We start from the raw sequence: 22,234 nt of genomic DNA, 5'->3' as shown, positions 1-22,234 counted from the left end.
ACGTTGTCTGTAACAGGCAGAGCAGTCTCAAAGACCGTTGGAAAAACCTTGTGAGCACGGTAAACAATGTCAGCCAGCCGTCCTCAGAAAGAGTCAGGAGATTTGATTTAGATTAGATTTGTCAGACAGAAAAAAAAATGTTATTCCACCTGTAGAAAATGAGTCAACCCCGGTAGTGATGCTTTGAGAAAAAAGGAAAAACAAGACAAACAAAAAGCAATATAAAGTTAATGTAACTTGCCATAATTCAAAAAGTTGTGATTTCTTTTTCTCTCACTTTGACTCAAAAGCTTTTCAGCAGTTTGTCCCAGTTTCACTTTTTTCAACATTTAGTGAAAAAATGTTTTAAATTAAAGAGCAGATGAACTGGAGGGACGAGGACATTTTAACAGAGGATGAAGATAAAACTAAAACACAATAAGAAAAATCAACCAAAGACATAAAAAGAAGAAACAGCGCAGACTTTTACAGGTTGGAGTTCAGCGTCACGATCACCGTCTCTGCCAGACGCAGCAGCTCGTCATCATGGAGATAAATCCAGGATTTTATCTTTTTATCACGCTGTTGGAAACACTAAAGTCCTTCCTGTTCCCGCTCCAGGTCTGAACACGCTGATGAGATCCAATGTGAGGGGTGCTGGTCTGTTTTTTTTTGTTTGGCTGCCCGGACCGCCACACGCCTCAGGGGGAGTTTGTCCTCCTCCAACCAGCTCCTCATCCTCCTCAGCAGTGACTCACCCAGGTGTGTGTGTGTTTGGAGACCCAGAAAGGAGCAGGGAGTGTGTGTGGATGTGTGTGTGGCTGCTCACGTGTCAGCAAACACAAACCCTGCAGCCAGAGCCAAATAAAGTCTTCTCACCTGTGCCACCTCCTGAGGCCTGTGTCACCTCCTGAGGCCTGTGTCACCTCCTGAGGCCTGTGTCACCTCCTGAGGCCTGTGCCATGGCGGCTCAGAGCTGCTGGGACGATCAGCTGACCCTACGCGGCGAGGTCAGAGCCTTCACCCTCTGAGTCCAGGATCAGGAGCTGTTTGGTCTCCCTATATGAGCCGAACGACCCGGGGTGCAGACTTTAGAGGATGAGTCCGGAGCGTGAGCTGGGAGCTTAGACCAGGACTTGGACTTTGCGTATGCAAATTGTTTGAAGGGTGTTCAGTGATGGGTTTTTGGGGATTAGGGGGCGACGCTGCAATGAGACTGTTTGACTCCTATTTCCATACGATCCTCTTCCCTTCACCTAATCTCTGACCAGAGGTTAGCGCGCGGCGTCTGGAGGATTTGGCAGAAATGGAGAGGGAAGGCTTTGGATTCTGGTTTTAACATTATGTCTTTAAAGAAGTCAGCTTCTTCTCCTCAACAGCTCAGATATTTCTGCTTTCAGGAGCAGGGTGGGGGATTAATCAGTTTCAGTTTCCCCAGGCTGCTGTATCACCACATTCAAATTAACATTTTTCCACTGATATAATGTTTTTATTTGTTTTTATGAGGATGAAATAATCTGCTTTTGCTTCTTTGACATTCATGAGCTCTGATGTTACAGCATCCCTCTGAAAAACTGAAAAAAAACTACAGCAGCTTTCACCTCAAAGCATTTAAACATTGAACCCTTTTCACTTTGCAATCAGCCTTTTACTTTTTTTATGACTTGCATACATTTAAAGAGTAACAGAAGATGAGTTTTCCTTTTTACAAAATTAAAGCTGGTTAAATAAAAACTAAAAACTGAAGCAACCAAAGCACAAGGCAGTAAAATTAAGGGATGATGATGAACAGCTGTTTCATCTCAAAAGTTTTTAAACTTTAAACAAAGTTCTCTGTTTCTGTCATTGAAGAAGATATTTAGTATTTAACCAACATTTGATAAATTGCACGTCATTCTTTTATAGCATCATTTTGTTATTAGCAGATGTATTGTTATTTTTAAGTCATCTATAAATCAGTCAGACTTAATTATCCTTGTGTCAATTTTCACTTGTGTTTTCTGAGTGTTTTGTGTTTCCTGTTTTATTTTGAAAGTCTTACTCCCTGTGTGTTTGGCTTCCTTTCACTTCCTGCTCTTTTTTCTTCCAGTGTGTTTGCTCCTGATTAGCCTCACCTGGGCCTGGCTGTCACACCTGAGCCTGATTACCTTCAGTGTGTGTGTTTCCTCCCATCTGTGGCTCTCTGCTGTGTCTCTGTGGATTAACCTGGATTATTTTTGTGGAGTTTTCTCTTTTTCTGGAGTTTTTGTTGGATTCTCTTTGGAGGAGAGCTGATTTCAGACTTTTCTGAGTAAGTTTTTGATTTCATCACATGTGGCTTCAGTTACAGAGATAAGAAAACAGCAGTTGTTCAAAATAATAATGACATACTTCATGAAGCTTATTCAACAAGTGAAGTTTAAAGTTCAGTGCCTCAGCTTACCACAGACAGTGTGGAAACATCTTTAACTACACTCACACTTTCTGATGCTGCCCCACCCTGGAAACATACTGGACATTTATCTGCAGTGAAATTAACAATATTTGAAAAATGACTTGATAATTAACCATGAATTTATTCTTTTAGGCAGGTTACCTGATGAAACATAAATTCTAATGATAAATATCTGATTAAAATAATAAGAAAACCTGAGCTTACACTCATAACTAGAGACTGGCTTTGGAAAGACAGACCAGAGGAGGGTTTAAAAATTAAGGAAACTAGACAATTAACATAAAATTAGAGGGAATTTAAGAAAGGGTGTTATATTATGGACAAAATGAGAGAACAATATAGAAAAACAGCAACTTTAGTCATTCTTACTGCAAATATAGAAACATGTCACACTGGTAAAACATAAGTCAACAACCAATAAGAGAAGCCCTTCACCCTTTTTGTTGTTGTTGTTTATCTGTCCATATGGTTTCATATTTTATTTTATAATATATATTTGTTTTATTTTTATTTCTTTTTTGTCTGTGATGTTTTTCCAGTCACTTATTATTTTATTTTATTTTATTTTATTTTATTTTTTATTTTATTTCATTTAATCTTAGTTTTTATTTTCGTCTATATTTTTTTTTAAATTGCATTTTTATTTTATTTGATCTAATTTTACTTAATTTTATTTAATTTTAATTTTTTATTTTATTTAAGTTTTTATTTTGTATTTAATTTTATTTAAGTTTAGTTTAGTTTTAATTTAATTTAATTTATTTTAATTTTTATATGTAATTTAAATTTTTCTTTCAGTTTATTTTAGTTTATATTTCATATTAGTTTTTATTTATTTTTGTTTTATTTTATTTTGATCTATTTTTTCCCTTTTTTTCTTGTGGTAGGGTTTTTTTTTTTTCTTTTTTCCTTTTTTTTTGGAATTTAACTTTTTGTCAGTGTATTTTTTTTTTTAGTTTCAATGTATTCATGTTAATTAACCTTTATCTGCTAGCTTGGTATATTTATTTTTTGGTCTGTTGTATTGTAAGCTGTATCATAGTGGTAATTCACACTTGATAAAAATAAATAAATAAATAAAATAAAATAAAATAAAATAAACAACAACAACAACAACAACAAAAATGAATAAATGAGTCTTGTCATAGACTGGTTTAGATTAACAGAGATTAAAGGAATCAATCAAATCTTTTTGTTGGAGGAGATGGATGAAATGATCTCACTCCTTTATTCTGAGGCAGTGTATTTACCTCATCTTATAAATGTATGTATGACTGGATGCTGTTGAATTCATTCCTGTATGAACTCAGAATATCTCCAACAAAACCTTTAAATGCAGGAGCCGCCCCACCTCCACCCCCACTTCCACACACACAGTCAATCTGGAGAGTCCCGTTGGGGTCTCGGCGCCCCTATAGATGGATTACAGTGGGGTCAATATAATTTCTATCGGAGCAGGTGGAAATAGCTTTCATAAATATTCTATTATGCTTACCAAAAGCTCAGACGATAAATATTCCCTCCAACAGCCGGCTCAGAGGGAGCAGCTGCAAAATACGCGCTTTATGAAAAGCTCTCCTGACCTTCACAGCAACCTTTAAAAGCTCGGCCTCCACCGCCACCACCCTCTGCTGGCCCTCACCGGCTGCAGGTTTTCAGTAACATTCAGATGTCACTTTCATTTTTCAGTGATTTCATGTGATGTTCAGCCACAGATGACCTCCTCTGACCATCCCAATCATGTTAAAGGTAGAGACGGCTCTAATCCAGGATGTAAACCCTCCAAAAATCCCACTCCCCTCCCGTCAGTGTCCACGAGTTGGACTGAAAAACAGCTTCACACGTGTTTACAGAGGAGATTTCTGAGAATGAAGCTTTAGGTCAGTTTGTTTCTGTGAAAAGAGCAGAGTGGGCTCAGATTTCCACAGATTTATATCCTGGGATTATTTCTCAGATTGTTTGGGAGGCAGCAGTCTAACAGTTTGATGTAATAAGAAAGTCATTTCTGTCTGTCCAAAAACACGAGTTAAAATCTCTGTCTTCACATAAACACAGTTCAGGAATGAATCAAGCATGTTTTTAATTTTTAAATCAGTAAGTCTCAGTCTCCAAAGTTCATGTTATCACTTTTAAATCTACTGAACAACTGAAAAATGGTTAATTTGGTTTAAGTATATCCATTATTTTTTCCTTTTTCTAAGGAAAAATCAACCACGACTAAAATCTTCTGTTTCAGAAAAAAAGGTCGTTAAATCGGATTAATTCACTTCGTTATTCTGTCTGTAGAGAAGCTTTAAGTTTTCTGAGTTAAGTTTAAGTTTTATCCTCCAAATGTGGGTTACGCTTTTGGTGTCACTTTCACAGGAGAAATTAATCATTTATCTTGATTTATTTACTAGCATTAGCATTAGCATTAGCATTAGCATTAGCATTGGAGAAAGAATCCCATTCAGCTCTGAAGCAGATGCAAACATTAAAGCGACGTCCACGTTCATTCAGCCTGATTTGGCTGATAAATCAAACACATTAAAGCTCCTGGGAGGAGTTTTTACAGGTTACGAAATGGACTGAAATTATGGAAACTGCTTCTTTGGACCAATAAAAGAAAAAGAAAACACTTTCAGCATTTAATGAATTCTGATATGGATGTATTTCTATATTCGTATTAAACCTATAGAGCTACTTCCAGTGAACAGGGGTCTTATAAACGTGCTGACAAACCACCTTTTCTTTCATTTATCACAGAGAATATTCACAATTACTTCTGGGTTAAAGTTTTTCAAATACAGCAGAATGGATTTATTTATTTATTTATTTAGAGGGGGAAGGGAGATATAAAAGCTTTGTTTGCAGAAAAAATAAATGAAAAAATGGAACAGACAAAACGTTCAGCATAGGAGCTTTAAATCCAGATGTGACCAAAAGCACTGGTAGATCTTAGCTTAGACTAAATAAAGACAATTAAATTAAATAACATTAAATTAAATTACATCAAATTACATTAAATCATTAAATTAAATTAAATTACATTAAATATTAAATGAAATTAGATTAAATTAAATTAAATTAAATATCAAATTAAATTACATTAAATATTAAATTAAATTACATTAAATATAAAATTAATTAAATTAAATTAAATGAAATAAAATAAATAAATAAATAAATAAATAAATAAATAAATAAATAAATAAATAAATAAATAAATAAATAAATAAATATCAGTAATAATTTGACTTCCTGTCAGCCAGGTTAAAACATGCTATTTTCTATCAACCAATCAATAAGGTTTTATTTATAAAGCACATTTGATATGACTGAAACACTGCTCAAACTGCCACTGACTAAAATAATTAAAAATCAATTTATAAAAAAAAATACAACAACAAGCCATATAAGATTTTAGAGTAGAGACTAATGTACAACTCAGAATAAGAATACACATTTAAACAGTTTTGAAGTAAAAAAAAAAGAGGGAATTAAAACAATAATGACATTATTAATAGTTATTTATTCATTTAAAAAATGATTGTTAAGAAATATCTTGACAGTACTAAAACTTTTTCTGAATATATTGAGTTACACTCTATTTAAATTGTTTATGTAAAAGTAACACTTCAACTATGACTTGATGGATTTTTTCGTTGAAAAATGTGAAAAGCTATAGTTTTACATTTTCACATTATTATACAAATTTCATCTGATTTCTTAAATAACAATAATAATAATAATAATAATAATAATAATAATAATAATAATAATAATAATAATAATAAAAATAGTAATAATAATAATAATAATAATAATTATTATTATTATTATTATTATTATTATTATTATTATTATTATTATTATTAATATTATTATTATTATTCGTAGTAGTAGTAGTAGTAGTAGTTTTATTATTATTTTGTTTTATTTTTTTTTTTTCATTTATTTTATTGATGGTGGTCATTTAGCCATGACTTGTGGATTGTCTGGAAGCAATTAACCCTCCTCATCCTCGCCCTCTTTGCAGAGTCAGGGTTTCATTTCCTCTCAGTGATCGACGCTTTGATATTTCCTCCAGCTCATGCAGATACCACCATACCAAACCATTTTCATGACGCCCAATTTACATCTGTTTAGAGCCCAAGGAGCCGCTGCAGTAGCAGAAAGTCAAACCTATTTGTAAGTCTGACCTGCTGCAGCTTAATCTCTGTCAGAGCTCCCTGCAGTGAGAGTGTGTGTGTGTGTGTGTGTGTGTGTGTTTGTGAGAGCACGCTCCTGTATGACCATTACGTTGTAAGCCTGTAACATCCACGCTGGTCATGCTCTGTCGATGGAGGATGTTGTTGCGTTGCAGCACGAGATAAGAGGATCAAGGAGACACACGGCTGCCCTGGATGTGCGCTGGTGTGTTATCTCATTTTTTCATCTTTTTCAGGGAGCTGCGATCTTTGCCTCTGGGGGCTGCCTCAATATTTCATGACTGTGCAATGTATCTTTTGACACTGAAATGTGCTGTGAATTAAACATGACTGACTGCATAATCAAAAGCTTTTAATGCAGCGGAGGCCAGGCCTCTTTGGGTTTGGCTCTGTGATTAGAGAGTAAACGGCTGCAGGTTTTGGTGAACTTAATGAGGAGGGTTTGCTTGGCGTGGCACAGGCACGGTCGATGCACTTCTTGAAAAGAGAGATCAGCCTGTTGGTGCTTTTTTTTTTTATAGCCACTTCAATCACTGGAGAAGCAGGTCCACTGCTCCACGGAGGCATGAAGGAGCAGTAAAAAGTTGTTTGTAGAGTATTAAATGTGGAGGCGGCCTCCAGGCCTTTATTTTCCTGCAGGAGATTCATTGGAGGAGGCAGACGCTTTGTTCAGGAGTTAAAGCTTTAAAGTTAGTCTCAAATTGTGGCTAAGTGGTTCTATTTCTGTAAAGTTTGGCACTTTGAGATGAAATGAGCAGATCTCAGCCTGTGGAGGTTTGTAGAAATCACCGTGCAGTGTAACCACAGAGTGTACTCACAGCACTTACACCTCAGTGAAGTCCGCGCTCGTCTTCCTGTTTCATACAAACTTTTCCTGAAGACGAGGCCCTCATATAGGATTACTCTCTAACACCTCGACTCCAGAGAGCGTGCTCGTTATAAATAAAGTGCCAATGCAATCCATCAGCTCAGGTAATAAAGCTGCTCTTTATGCTAACGATGCAGCCCAAGCAGGACTTGGCTCGGCACTAAAGTACAGGACAATCTTTCCTGCCTCACACTTAATAAGCTGTTTGTTATAAGACTCCCAAACTGCCTCTAAATGAAACTGTGTGCCAAACTCCTTAAATCTCTCATCCTCCTCACCCTGAGCTCTGTGACGGTGTTTTACTAACGACTCTGACCTGTTGAGTCCAGGCCGCACTGACAGTTTATTATAAATCATCCAGGTGTTTAATGCTGTTTGAGTTTCCTGCTTTGATCTGCTCAGTGCTGAGATGGACCAGAGATGGACCAGACACAGACCTGGTGGAAATCAGTCTTAAAAGACGACAGGATCCTTTGTCAACCCTAAACTAACAGCACAAGCCTCACTTACACTCAGTGCTTCTCTGTCCACGCGGCTCAGCACTGATGTTGTTTGTCCTCTGTCTGTGTAACTTAGTCACTGTTACAGAGACAAAGAGTCCACCTACCCAGGACCACTGTTTAACAGCCCCCCTGATTTTCTGTCTGACTAACCTTCTTAACAAATGGACCTTTTTATTTTCTGACTAACAGACCATCTAATTTTCTAATAAACAGACTTTCTGACTAACAAGCCTTCTAGTATTCTGATTAACCAACATTTTAACCAACAGACCTCATCATTTCCTGGATAACTGACCTTCTTCACAAATAAACCTTCTAATTTTTGGACTAAAGAGCCATCTGATTTTAATTTCAAACAGACCATTTGATTTTCTTGTTGATATATTTTCTGACCAATGGACCTTTTGAATTTCTGACTAATGGACCTTCTGACTGACAGTTCTTTCAAAAACTTTGACCAACTGACCTCCTGACTGTTGGACTTTCTTATTTTCTGACTAACAGGCATTCTGATTAACAGACCATCTGATTTTCAAGTTAATGGATTTCCTGACTAAAGCCTTTTAAAAATCTGACCAAGCAGACCTTCTGACTGACACTTTTATGACCAACAGACTTTCTGACTGATGGACATTCTGATTTTCTGACTAAAGGGCCTTCTGATCTTCATTCCCAACATCCCATCTTGTTTTTTTATCAATATATTTTCTGACATATTGACCTGACTAACAAACCATTTGATTTTCTGACTAACAGGTATTCTGACTAACAGGCTATCTACGTTTCAAAGTAATGGATTTTCTGACTAACAAGCCTTTTGATAATCTGACCATGCAGACCTTATGACTGACAGCTTTTTGACCGACTGACTTTCTGACTCATGGACTTTCTGATTTTTTAAATAAAGGGCCTTCCGACCAACAAACCATTCAATTTTCTGACTAACTAAACTTCTCACTAACAAACAGTTACATTTTCTTACTAACAGACCTTCTGACTGACAAACCTTTTGATCTTCTGACTAACTAACCTTCTGTCTAACAAACAGTTTGATTTTCTGACTAACAATCCTTCCGACTAACGAACCATTTGATTTTCTGACTAGTAGACCTTTTGACTCACCAACCGTTTGATTTTTTGACCAACTGACCCCCTGACTAACAAATTGTTTTTATTTTCTGACTAACTCAACTTCTAATGAATGAAACGTTTGGTTTTTTGACTAAGTGACCTTTTCACTAACCAACCGTTTGATTTTTTGACTCACTGACCTTCTGACTAACAAATCATTTGATTTTCTGACTAATGGGCAACAACACTGTTCGTCACAACCTTTTGACCATATATGGACACGCAGTTTTCTCCATGTTGAACAGGAAACATGTGATTAGATTAAAAACAGAATCAAACTCACTGAAAGGGAAACTCTTCAGGGTGGATCACTAAAGTTACTCTAACTTCTGCGTTTACTGTGACTGAAAACCACTCACCTCGGCTGGGATCCTCTCTTTCCTCCTGAACGCCGCCCTGGGTGGATTTTTCTCTCCTCTACATCACTCGGAGACATTTCTGTGAGAGTTTAATATTCCTGCGCCTCATTCAGGAACTGAAGGACACCTTTGGGTTAGAGAAGAAGCTGAAAATATCTCACATTTACTCAAAATATCTCACTTTAACTGCAGAGTTAAACGCCTCTTTATGGAGTCTTATTTCACTTCAGGGGACGGCGTCAGAGCAGGAATAAAACAGTTTTTAGTCTTTATTAAAAATGTCTGCCATCAGTGCGTGGACAGGATTTTAGTATAAAAACTGTGATGTGAAGTTTTTGTGAGATTCAGTCGTTGGCAGAAGAGGAGAGAGGTTTAAACGAAGGCACATCAGCTTTCCTCAGCGAACACATGAAAAACCTCCCGAGGCGTCAGAGAGGTGACAGCGTTTGAGAGCCTTCATGGCCTTGTTTAAGCTAATCCTCAGACAGATTCACTGCTTCACACACTACAAAGTTTTGATTTATCGTCTGTTTGAAGGAACAAAGAGCTCCTCTCTGATCTATATATTCACAACATTCGTCATGACGCAAAGGCCTGGAAAGACCAGTGGGTCAGGGTTTTCACATCCTAATGACCCTCTCTGGGACTTACTCCCTCATTTCTCTCCCACCTCTGAGGAGGACTCAGAGATATGGATAAGGACGGCCCCGCAGAGGATACATGACCCCGTTCCACATGTGTCACGCTGATCTAATGGGCCCGGACCCTACGAGGAGGATCCAGAGGGTGTAAAACGGTTCCTACTTGACTCCGTGTCGTTGGTCGGTCCGAGCAGGATAATGAGGCTGTGGCTGCAGAGAGAGGCTGGAGGTGCTTCACAGTAAAACTACCTCAACCTCTGTGAGCTCAGGGACCAGCGGGGTCAGCTCAAACCCCAGAGTCCCTCAGAGAGATGAGGAAAATTAAACATGGCAGATGTGTCTGCTCTTTAGCTGAACAGAGGAACTCAGATCATTTATTTAGTGGACTTAATGCCTCTGTGTTTGAGTACTCCGTCCCAAAACGAGAGAAACAAACAGTGTGTAATTGAATTATGATAAAGAGCGTTGGATAATGAAAGGAAAACAGAGCATAAAGAGCACCTTGGAGAGTTCGACGCAGTTAGTCGGAGGAAATAAATCCTGACGCGGCACCGCAGGGATTGTGCTCGAAACCTGCTCTCACAACCACTGACAGCCCAAAAATTAGCCAGGAAGTGTGTGTAACTAGCAACCATCAGCGCCGTAAACCAATTAGAAGGTGACAGGAAGCCAGCAGACTCACACAAAGCCAGCCAGCAGTCTTCTTCTCTGCTTTTTACCAGCCGCACAAAGGAGATGTCACTGCTTTTTGTTGCTAATTACCACTCTTTCAATTATCCCCTGATGACGGGGAATTATGTTATTAATAAATTGCTATGAATTAAGCCATTAATGTGCGCTCGTTGCTGACTTTGACGTATGTTTTAATTGGATTTGTCCAACCTGTGGCTAATTACACGCCGTATACAAACACTCACTGTACTGTGCTATCTTCTGTTTGTGTTTTGCAGAGATTGTGGAGCTGCTCTCCTCTCCAGTCGAGCTGACTTCAAGGTAGGAGTCATAAAAACCAGCGACTGAGCCACGCTGTGTAATTAATGTGGACCTGCTGTGTGTTTTTAGCTTCAACTTGGTGGAGAAAGTACAGGCGTATGAATTTCCTGTGGCAAGATGCACGAGGCTGTCAAAACAGAGCACGAGAAGAGGTGTGTGTGTGTGTGTGTGTGTCAGGTTTAGTTTGTTTATTGTGTCATGGACAGTCCCTTTTAATTAACTGTACAGTGAAAGAGGCAGCTTTAGCATTTGAAGCTAATTTCCTGCAGTAGTCCCTCGCTAGTTATCAGATAGGCAGGCTGAGATAAAAACATCACATTTAAAATGTCTGGTTATCACAGGACTAAAACAACAACTCATCACAAACCCTGAAATGAATGATGTTATTCCTCCAGTAGTTCAATGGCTTTATTATTTACTTCATTGTGCTTTATTTTCTTTTATTTTTATTGGTGATAAATGGCTGAAACACCCAATGACCACCAGGGGCTCTACTGAGGACGTGTTCTGAAATTTTACCATCATAATAATCCAGCGCTAGATCGATAAAGAGGTCATGTTTTAGCCTTTAGACCTAACCCAGATATTTTTTTCTAAACCTAGCCTACCATATACCTGACCATAAACCTAACTCTAATCCTAACTCTAAATTTAGCCTTAAAAACCTAGCCCAAACTCTTTTTCATTTCAAACTCTTGCAAACACTTTTTTTTTTTTTTTTTTTCAAAACCTAACCCTATCCCTGAATTTAGCCTTAAATTACTGGTCCAAACTCTTTTTTCCTGAAACTTGCCCAAACTCTTATCATAAACCTAGCCCAGACTTTTTTTTCACCTAAACCTAACTCTAATCCTTACCCTAAATTAAGCCTTAAAATCCTAGCCCAAAGACTTTTTTTTTCTAAACCCTAACTAACCGCATACCTAACTCTAAATTTAGCCTCAAAAACCTAGGCCAAACTCTTTTCCTTTTTCAAAGTCTTTCAAACTCTTAAAAAAAAAAAATACCTAACCCTAATCCTATCCCTGAATTTAGCCTTAAAATACGGTCCAAACTTTTTTTTTTTCCTAGACCTAGCCCAAACTCTTTTTCCTAAACCTAACCCTAATCCTTTCCCTGAATTTAGCCTTAAAATCCTTGCCAAAAGGCTTTTCCCTAAACCTTAACTACCCCCATACCTACCCCTAAATTAAGCCTACAAACCTATTCTAAACACTTTTTCCTGAACCCAGCCCAAACTCTTTTTGTTTTCTCGAAACCTAACCCTTATTCTTACCCTAAATTTAGCCTTAAAATCCTAGCCCAAAGACTATTTTCTAAACCCTAACTGACCCCATACCTAGCCCTAGAGCCTGACCCTAAAACAAACCAAAAAACCTAGCCCAAACACTTTTTCCAAGACCTAACCTACCACATACCTATCCCTAATCCTTACCCCAGTCCTTACTCTAAATTTAGCCTTAAAATCCTAGCTCAAAGACTATTTTTTAAATTCTAATTACTCCCATACCTAACCCTAGAGCCTAACCCTAAATCAAGCCTAAAAATCCTAGCTCAAACACTCTTTCCTACACCTAATCTTCCACATACCTAACCCTAATCCCTACCCTAATTTCACCTCAAAATCCTAGCCCGAAGACTTTTTCCTAAACCTTACCTCAATCGTAAAAACACAAATCTTTAAAACCTTAAGCACCCTTTCCTTTGCCTAAACTTAACCACCTTACCTTCTGGACCCACCCTGGATCACCACCTGCTCCTGGGGAACCCATGCCTTGCTTGCCATTGGGTCCCAGGGAACCAAAACTTAAGCCCCTGTCCTGACTACAACCACCACTCTGGCTGATAAAAAAAGAAAAAAAAAAGATAATAATAATAAAAATAGTAATAATAATTGTAATAATAATAATAATAATAATAATAATAATAATAATAATAATAATAATAATAATAATAATAGTAATAATAATAATAATAATAATTAAAGCTGCGAGCAGCGTTGAACGGGCCTTCGCCCTGTGTGGGCCAGTCGGAGCGTGTCGCAGCCGCCACATGTGCTTGCCCAATCCCTGCCAATAGGAGCATGTCCCAGCTGCCGCATGTCCATGCTGCCGCATGAGCAGCGAATTGTGGCTCAGCCACCGCCACATTAGCTGCAAAATGTGGCTCAGCCGAGAGCCATAGGTTTAGGCACGTTCCAACGGAGCATCTTGTTAGTCGTACATTCAGATGCTGTGGAGTGATCCAGAGGCTTCATTGATGTCCAGTGAGTTAAGCTGTTTTATAAAGAACAAGCGTTGTGTAAAAAGATTCTTTCGATTTCACTAAGAAGCAGATACAGCTATAGCTGGGAAGCTTATCCCATGTCATTAACACTGACAGCCTGCATGTGTTGAGAGGAGTTTGCCCTGTTTAAAGTCTTACACCTGCAACTCAATGGGGTAAGGGTGTTTATGCAGTCTAGCAGTGCTGGTAATTGAGAGAACAGTGGTAAAACTCCTGGAAAAAACACCAGGTTGGTACAACAGGGTCACAGATCATTTTCTTGTAAAGGAATGGAGGGTAGAATTTATGTTTAAATAAAGAAACAATTTTATGAAGCGCTATGTAGCACTAATGTAAGTGCAACCAATGATGGAAATGCACTGAAGCTGTGACACAGAGCCTCTGTGTTCATGGGCTCACAAGGTGTATGAGGATCAAATCTTGGTACTGAATGGCAGTCAGTGTCCCTCTGGTGAGCACATGGAGGGGTATGCAGCCCTCTGACAAAAAATGTTAACCCACAGCATTTATGATTCACTGTCAAACAGGTTCTGCAATCAATGTTGCAGACAGCAGAATGTCTCCACAGTGTTTCCATAACATTGCCTGCATGTCCCAACTGCCGCGTGAGCAACAAAATGTGGCTCAGCCAAAAGCCATAGGTCTAGGCATGAGAGTTGAGCCCAAAACTTATGATGCCCATAGCTTAAAGTAGCTGGACAGGCTGTAGATATGAGCCCCTGGGTGGCGCTATGGAGCATTAATATAAGTGCAACCAGTGATAAAAATGCACTGAGGCTTTGACACTGAACCTCTGTGTGCATTTTGGCCCTGATCCAACACTGTACTAGAGAACCATTAAGGTTTTAATGAAATGGTTAAAATGGTCAACTTTGAGCCTCATTTGTGGCCACACCCATTCACGTAGCGAAAATCTGTTTGAAACATGTCAATGTCAGTGAGTATAGTATACACAGGCCAAGTTTGGAGTGGATCTAATGAAAAACCAAGGAATTGTTCCATTTCGTCTGAGGCTAAAAATCGTCAAAATCCGATGTTTATGGCCAAATTGCGGACTTCCTGTTTGGAATTCACTATGGTCATAATAGAGTTTTTTGTAGGCGTTGGCATGAATGTTATACCCATCAAATTTCAGGCCTGTAGCTCAATGTGGCCGGGGGGACAAAAATTTTGAGCCCCTTGGTGGCGCTATGGAGCATTAATTTTAATGCAAATAATGATAGAAATACAATCAGGCTGTGACAGTGAACATGTATGTGATTTTTTGTCCTGATCCAACATTGTACAGGAGAGCTACTAAGATTTTCAAAAAGTTGCAAAATGGTCAACTTTGACCGTCATTTGTGGCCACGCCCACAAATATTACAACAATGTTTTAATACATTTTTATCTTTAATATGTGTTGTTCACACAGGCCAAGTTAAGAGTTGATCTGATGGAAAACTTAGAAATCATTCCATTTTATCTGAGGCTAAAAATCGTCAAAATCCGATGTTTACGGGCAAATAGCGAACTTCCTGTTCGGAATTGAATTTGGTCATAATACAATTTTTTGTAGGTCTAGGCATGCTTGTTATGCCTACCAAATTTCAGGCCTTTAGCTCAAAGTAGTCGGGAAGCCAAAATTTTCAGCCCCTTGGTGGTGCTATGGAGCATTAATGTTAAGGCAACTAATGATAGAAATGGAATCAGGATCAGACAGTGAACACGTGTGTGAATTTTTGTCCTGATCAAACATTGTACAGGAAAGTTATTAAGATTTTCCAAAAGTGGCAAAATGGCCAACTTTGACGGTCATTTGTGACCACGCCCAAAAATATGAAAACAATCTTTTAATAACTTTTACTCTTCAACATGTGTTGTTCACACAGGCCAAGTTTGGAGTTGATCTGAGAAAAAACCTAGGACAAGTTCGTTCAAATACGTACCCTATACATGTAATTTTTCCAATTTCAGGCCTTTGCCAGTAGGGGGCGCTGTACTTTTTTGAGGAAATAATTACATGGCTGTGTCCGTGACGCAACACTGAATATGTGTGTCCGTTTTGGTGCATATCGGAAAAAGTTGAGGAAATGCCGAACTTTGAGCCCACGTCGTAGCCACGCCCATCAAGATAGAAACAATCTTTTAATAACTTTTAATCTTCACTGTGAATTGTATACACATGCCAAGTTTGGAGTTGATGCGTCAAAAACCCTAGGACAAGTTCGTTCAAATACGTAGGCCAAAATCGCTAAATTTCGACGTTTAGGTGCAAATAGCAAAGTTCGTGTTCAGAAATCACGCAAGTCATAAGAGACTTTTTTGTACGTGTGGGCATGCTTGTGCTGTGTGCAAAATTTCAGGGCTGTAGCTCTGTGTCGGCCTAGGGGCTGCAGTTTTAAGCCACTAGGGGGCGCTATGGAGCGTTCATTTTTGTGCAAGTTGCAGATTCATAAATTTTTTAGGGCATGTAATTTTTGGGTACACGTCTGTTCGTGTTTTCGCCAAGCGTCTGCGCGCAATTTGTGTTTAATGCGGCAGAAAGAAACATAAATAATTAAAGCTGCGAGCAGCGTTGAACGGGCCTTCGCCCTGTGTGCGCCAGTCGGAGCGTGTCGCAGCCGCCACATGTCTGCCCAATGCCTGCCAATAGGAGCATGTCCCAGCTGCCGCATGAGCAGCGAATTGTGGCTCAGCCACCGCCACATTAGCTGCAAAATGTGGCTCAGCCTAGAGCCATAGGTTTAGGCACGTTCCAACGGAGCATCTTGTGAGTCGTACATTCAGATGCTGTGGAGTGATCCAGAGGCTTCATTGATGTCCAGTGAGTTTACCTGTTTTATAAAGAACAAGCGTTGTGTATAAAGATTCTTTCTGATTTCACCAAGAAGCAGATACAGCTATAGCTGCGGAGCTTCTCCCATGTCAGTAACACTGACAGCCTGCATGTGTTGAGAGGAGTTTGCCCTGTTTAAAGTCTTACACCTGCAACACAATGGGGTAAGGGTGTTTATGCAGTCTAGCTGTGCTGGTAATTGAGAGAACAGTGGTAAAACTCCTGGAAAAAACACCAGGTTGCTACAACAGGGTCACAGATCATTTTCTTGTAAAGGAATGGAGGGTAGAATTTATGTTTAAATAAAGAAACAATTTAATGAAGCGCTATGTAGCACTAATGTAAGTGCAACCAGTGATGGAAATGCACTGAAGCTGTGACACAGAGCCTCTGTGTGCATGGGCTCACAAGGTGTATGAGGATCAAATCTTGGTACTGAATGGCAGTCAGTGTGCCTCTGGTGAGCACATGGAGGGGTATGCAGCCCTCTAACAAATAAATGTTAACCCACAGCATTTATGATTCACTGTCAAACAGGTTCTGCAAACGATGTTGCAGACAGCAGAATGTCTCCACAGTGTTTCAATAACATTGCCTGCATGTCCCAGCTGCCGCATGAGCAGCAAAATGTGGCTCAGCCAAAAGGCATAGGTCTCGGCATGAGGGTTGAGCCCCAAACTTTTCATGCCTGTAGCTTAAAGTAGCTGGACAGGCTGCAGTTATGAGTTCCTTGGTGGCGCTGTGGAGCATTAATGTTAGTGCAACCAGTGATAGAAATGCACTGAGGCTTTGACACTGAACCTCTGTGTGCATTTTGGCCCTGATCCAACACTGTACTAGAGAACCATTAAGGTTTTAATGAAACAGTTAAAATGGTCAACTTTGACCCTCATTTGTGGTCACGCCCATTCACGTAGCAAAAATCCCTTTGGAACATATCAATGCCAGTGAGTGTAGTATACACAAGCCAAGTTTGGAGTTGATCTGATGAAAAACCAAGGAATTGTTCCATTTCATCTGAGGCTAAAAATCGTCAAAATTCGATGTTTATGGCCAAGTAGCGGACTTCCTGTTTGGAATTCACTATGGTCATAATGGAGTTTTTAGTAGGCATTGGCATGATTGTTATACCCACCAAATTTCAGGCCTGTAGCTCAATGTGGCCGGGGGGACAAAAATTTAGAGCCCCTTGGTGGCGCTATGGAGCATTAACTTTAATTTAAATAATGATAGAAATAAAATCAGGCTGTGACAGTGAACATGTGTGTGAATTTTTATCCTGTCCCAACATTGTTCAGAAGAGCTATTAAGATTTTCAAAAAGTTGCAAAATGGTCAAATTTGACGGTCATTTGTGGCCACGCCCACAAATATTAAAACAATGTTTTAATACATTTTTATCTTTTATATGTGTTGTTCACACAGGCCAAGTTTGGCATTGATCGGATGAAAAACCAATGAATTGTTCCATTTAGTCTGAGGCTAAAAATCGTCAAAATCCGATGTTTTTGGCCAAATTTCGAACTTCCTGTTCGGAATTGACTATGGCCATAATACAATTTTTTGAAGGTCTTGGCATGATTGTTATGCGTACCAAATTTCAGGCCTGTAGCTCAAAGAAACCAGGAAGCCAAAATTTTCAGCCCCTTGGTGGCGCTATGGAGCATGAATGTTAAGGCAACTAATGATAGAAATGGAATCAGGATCAGACAGTGAACACGTGTGTGAATTGTTGTCCTGATCAAACATTGTACAGAAAAGTTATTAAGATTTTCCAAAAGTGGAAAAATGGCCAACTTTGACGGTCATTTGTGACCACGCCCAAAAATTTGAAAACAATCTTTTAATAACTTTTTGTCTTTAACATGTGTTGTTCACACAGGCCAAGTTTGGAGTTGATCTGAGAAAAAACCTAGGACTAGTTCGTTCAAATACGTACCCTATACATGTAATTTTTCCAAATTCAGGCCTTTGCCAGTAGGGGGCGCTGTACTTTTTTGAGGAAATAATGACATGTCTGTGTCCGGGGCGCAACACTGAACATGTGTGTCCGTTTTGGTGTATATCGGAGAAAGTTGAGGAAATGCCGAACTTTGAGCCCACGTCGTAGCCACGCCCATCAAGATAAAAACTATCTTTTAATAACTTTTAATCCTCACTGTGGATTGTATACATATGCCAAGTTTGGAGTTGATAAGTCAAAAACCCTAGGACAAGTTCGTTCAAATACGTAGGCCAAAATCGCTAAATTTCGAAGTTTAGGTGCAAATAGCGAAGTTCGTGTTCAGAAATCACGCAGCTCATAAGAGACTTTTTTGTACGTGTGGGCATGCTTGTGCTGTGTGCAAAATTTCAGGGCTGTAGCTCAATGTCGGCCTAGGGGCTGCAGTTTTAAGCCACTAGGGGGCGCTATGGAGCGTTCATTTTTGTGCAAGTTGCAAATTCATAAATTTTTTGGGGCATGTAATTTTTGGGTACACGTCTGTTCGCGTTTTCGCCAAGCGTCGGCGCGCAATTTGTGTTTAATGCGGCGGAAAGAAACATAAATAATTAAAGCTGCGAGCAGCGTTGAACGGGCCTTCGCCCTGTGTGCGCCAGTCGGAGCGTGTCGCAGCCGCCACATGTCTGCCCAATGCCTGCCAATAGGAGCATGTCCCAGCTGCCGCATGAGCAGCGAATTGTGGCTCAGCCACCGCCACATTAGCTGCAAAATGTGGCTCAGCCTAGAGCCATAGGTTTAGGCACGTTCCAACGGAGCATCTTGTGAGTCGTACATTCAGATGCTGTGGAGTGATCCAGAGGCTTCATTGATGTCCAGTGAGTTTACCTGTTTTATAAAGAACAAGCGTTGTGTATAAAGATTCTTTCTGATTTCACCAAGAAGCAGATACAGCTATAGCTGCGGAGCTTCTCCCATGTCAGTAACACTGACAGCCTGCATGTGTTGAGAGGAGTTTGCCCTGTTTAAAGTCTTACACCTGCAACACAATGGGGTAAGGGTGTTTATGCAGTCTAGCTGTGCTGGTAATTGAGAGAACAGTGGTAAAACTCCTGGAAAAAACACCAGGTTGCTACAACAGGGTCACAGATCATTTTCTTGTAAAGGAATGGAGGGTAGAATTTATGTTTAAATAAAGAAACAATTTAATGAAGCGCTATGTAGCACTAATGTAAGTGCAACCAGTGATGGAAATGCACTGAAGCTGTGACACAGAGCCTCTGTGTGCATGGGCTCACAAGGTGTATGAGGATCAAATCTTGGTACTGAATGGCAGTCAGTGTGCCTCTGGTGAGCACATGGAGGGGTATGCAGCCCTCTAACAAATAAATGTTAACCCACAGCATTTATGATTCACTGTCAAACAGGTTCTGCAAACGATGTTGCAGACAGCAGAATGTCTCCACAGTGTTTCAATAACATTGCCTGCATGTCCCAGCTGCCGCATGAGCAGCAAAATGTGGCTCAGCCAAAAGGCATAGGTCTCGGCATGAGGGTTGAGCCCCAAACTTTTCATGCCTGTAGCTTAAAGTAGCTGGACAGGCTGCAGTTATGAGTTCCTTGGTGGCGCTGTGGAGCATTAATGTTAGTGCAACCAGTGATAGAAATGCACTGAGGCTTTGACACTGAACCTCTGTGTGCATTTTGGCCCTGATCCAACACTGTACTAGAGAACCATTAAGGTTTTAATGAAACAGTTAAAATGGTCAACTTTGACCCTCATTTGTGGTCACGCCCATTCACGTAGCAAAAATCCCTTTGGAACATATCAATGCCAGTGAGTGTAGTATACACAAGCCAAGTTTGGAGTTGATCTGATGAAAAACCAAGGAATTGTTCCATTTCATCTGAGGCTAAAAATCGTCAAAATTCGATGTTTATGGCCAAGTAGCGGACTTCCTGTTTGGAATTCACTATGGTCATAATGGAGTTTTTAGTAGGCATTGGCATGATTGTTATACCCACCAAATTTCAGGCCTGTAGCTCAATGTGGCCGGGGGGACAAAAATTTAGAGCCCCTTGGTGGCGCTATGGAGCATTAACTTTAATTTAAATAATGATAGAAATAAAATCAGGCTGTGACAGTGAACATGTGTGTGAATTTTTATCCTGTCCCAACATTGTTCAGAAGAGCTATTAAGATTTTCAAAAAGTTGCAAAATGGTCAAATTTGACGGTCATTTGTGGCCACGCCCACAAATATTAAAACAATGTTTTAATACATTTTTATCTTTTATATGTGTTGTTCACACAGGCCAAGTTTGGCATTGATCGGATGAAAAACCAATGAATTGTTCCATTTAGTCTGAGGCTAAAAATCGTCAAAATCCGATGTTTTTGGCCAAATTTCGAACTTCCTGTTCGGAATTGACTATGGCCATAATACAATTTTTTGAAGGTCTTGGCATGATTGTTATGCGTACCAAATTTCAGGCCTGTAGCTCAAAGAAACCAGGAAGCCAAAATTTTCAGCCCCTTGGTGGCGCTATGGAGCATGAATGTTAAGGCAACTAATGATAGAAATGGAATCAGGATCAGACAGTGAACACGTGTGTGAATTGTTGTCCTGATCAAACATTGTACAGAAAAGTTATTAAGATTTTCCAAAAGTGGAAAAATGGCCAACTTTGACGGTCATTTGTGACCACGCCCAAAAATTTGAAAACAATCTTTTAATAACTTTTTGTCTTTAACATGTGTTGTTCACACAGGCCAAGTTTGGAGTTGATCTGAGAAAAAACCTAGGACTAGTTCGTTCAAATACGTACCCTATACATGTAATTTTTCCAAATTCAGGCCTTTGCCAGTAGGGGGCGCTGTACTTTTTTGAGGAAATAATGACATGTCTGTGTCCGGGGCGCAACACTGAACATGTGTGTCCGTTTTGGTGTATATCGGAGAAAGTTGAGGAAATGCCGAACTTTGAGCCCACGTCGTAGCCACGCCCATCAAGATAAAAACTATCTTTTAATAACTTTTAATCCTCACTGTGGATTGTATACATATGCCAAGTTTGGAGTTGATAAGTCAAAAACCCTAGGACAAGTTCGTTCAAATACGTAGGCCAAAATCGCTAAATTTCGAAGTTTAGGTGCAAATAGCGAAGTTCGTGTTCAGAAATCACGCAGCTCATAAGAGACTTTTTTGTACGTGTGGGCATGCTTGTGCTGTGTGCAAAATTTCAGGGCTGTAGCTCAATGTCGGCCTAGGGGCTGCAGTTTTAAGCCACTAGGGGGCGCTATGGAGCGTTCATTTTTGTGCAAGTTGCAAATTCATAAATTTTTTGGGGCATGTAATTTTTGGGTACACGTCTGTTCGCGTTTTCGCCAAGCGTCGGCGCGCAATTTGTGTTTAATGCGGCGGAAAGAAACATAAATAATTAAAGCTGCGAGCAGCGTTGAACGGGCCTTCGCCCTGTGTGCGCCAGTCGGAGCGTGTCGCAGCCGCCACATGTCTGCCCAATGCCTGCCAATAGGAGCATGTCCCAGCTGCCGCATGAGCAGCGAATTGTGGCTCAGCCACCGCCACATTAGCTGCAAAATGTGGCTCAGCCTAGAGCCATAGGTTTAGGCACGTTCCAACGGAGCATCTTGTGAGTCGTACATTCAGATGCTGTGGAGTGATCCAGAGGCTTCATTGATGTCCAGTGAGTTTACCTGTTTTATAAAGAACAAGCGTTGTGTATAAAGATTCTTTCTGATTTCACCAAGAAGCAGATACAGCTATAGCTGCGGAGCTTCTCCCATGTCAGTAACACTGACAGCCTGCATGTGTTGAGAGGAGTTTGCCCTGTTTAAAGTCTTACACCTGCAACACAATGGGGTAAGGGTGTTTATGCAGTCTAGCTGTGCTGGTAATTGAGAGAACAGTGGTAAAACTCCTGGAAAAAACACCAGGTTGCTACAACAGGGTCACAGATCATTTTCTTGTAAAGGAATGGAGGGTAGAATTTATGTTTAAATAAAGAAACAATTTAATGAAGCGCTATGTAGCACTAATGTAAGTGCAACCAGTGATGGAAATGCACTGAAGCT

The 22,234-nt window shown here is 39.7% G+C and overlaps 1 long non-coding RNA gene across 1 annotated transcript in view; it reads left to right on the top strand.

Annotated features, from left to right (window-relative positions):
* Window positions 1–2,121: 2,121 nt before the first annotated feature.
* The window catches only part of LOC141792076 (uncharacterized), a 143,003-nt gene continuing 122,890 nt past the window's right edge, over window positions 2,122–22,234 (top strand). Inside the window, exons 1-2 of the long non-coding RNA XR_012598350.1 lie at window positions 2,122–2,269; window positions 11,056–11,098. This is a non-coding gene — a long non-coding RNA (uncharacterized LOC141792076). The remainder of the gene's footprint in view (window positions 2,270–11,055; window positions 11,099–22,234) is intronic.

The sequence above is a fragment of the Halichoeres trimaculatus genome, unplaced genomic scaffold (genome assembly GCF_033239565.1).
Source record: "Halichoeres trimaculatus isolate MK-OKI-2021-1 unplaced genomic scaffold, fHalTri1.1 fHalTri1_scaffold_6, whole genome shotgun sequence".
NCBI lineage: Eukaryota > Metazoa > Chordata > Actinopteri > Labriformes > Labridae > Halichoeres > Halichoeres trimaculatus.
This window is presented reverse-complemented; position numbering and strand designations above follow the sequence as displayed.